The sequence below is a fragment of the Notothenia coriiceps genome, unplaced genomic scaffold, assembly GCF_000735185.1.
Source record: "Notothenia coriiceps isolate Sejong01 unplaced genomic scaffold, NC01 NC01_scaffold00037244, whole genome shotgun sequence".
Classification (NCBI taxonomy): domain Eukaryota; kingdom Metazoa; phylum Chordata; class Actinopteri; order Perciformes; family Nototheniidae; genus Notothenia; species Notothenia coriiceps.
This window is the reverse complement of record NW_011369945.1, coordinates 13,649,911-13,650,870: the sequence shown is the minus strand read 5'-3', so window position 1 is coordinate 13,650,870 and position 960 is coordinate 13,649,911. Positions and strand designations below refer to the sequence as shown.

Here is a 960-nt window from a genome sequence, read left to right as displayed (position 1 = left end):
CCCCCTTTTACAAGCAGGCAACACACTCTCCCCCGTATCTCATGGCTCATGTCACTAGTGGTGTACAGGAATGTTGACAGAGGTAAACCAGAGTGAATTCCAGGACTTTACTTTGGAAATTGGGATTTTTCATTCAGCATTTCTTGATTTTTTTTAAGGTCATTTTTGAATTCTTCCCAATCTCAATTCTTTAATGTTCAATAGATTAACAACACAGCCCTAAAACTCCCCAACAGATCACTGTTTGAGGCAAAGTTCATACTGTGAGCTTAAACCTAAAACTAACATGAACGGGAGTGCCATTGAGTTGCTGCCTGCCCCCTGTGAATGTTAATAGGCCCCTCTCAATTACGGCATACAGACACATTTAATTCACCTTTTGTCTAGGGGGGGGGGGAGACTAAAAGGAATGCAGATAAATCCTCAGGTAAATACCAGCATAATCAGATCTGTCACACTTCAGCATTGTCCCAGAGGAATGTGTGAATTCCATCCAGAAGACTCCCAAATGGGTGATAACAGCAGTAATCAAGTACCGTCTGTAAGCCCACCTCAACCAAAGTCTGACTGCTTTCAAATGTGCACTCATACTGCAGAAAGAGTATTGATAAAAAGCATGGATCCAATAATAATGCTAGGAACAGCACAATGTGCTAGATTAAAGAAGTGTCAGCAGTCTCTTTGAAAACAATAGGAAAACGTGAGTACAATCGGTACAGTGTTCTTCTTTCGAGAAAGTCTCAAACTAAACAGACTTAAATCAAATTAGGCCAAAACTAGACAAGAAAGAAAAGCTCTGGGACAAAATGTTAATGAAACAAATAATTGTATTTACTCTTTCATCAGAAACATCTTTCTGAGCGTTTCTTCAGACCTATTAAATTAAATTCAGAGATCAATGCCCATTACCGGAAGACTTCATGTTTTTTATTACAGCTGGGAGAAGTGAGAAAAAAAAAA

The 960-nt window shown here is 39.1% G+C and overlaps 1 protein-coding gene across 1 annotated transcript in view; it reads right to left on the bottom strand.

Moving 5' to 3' along the window:
* Positions 1 to 960, bottom strand: part of akap12b (A kinase (PRKA) anchor protein 12b) — a 40,018-nt gene that overhangs the window by 11,856 nt on the left and 27,202 nt on the right. The window lies entirely within an intron of this gene.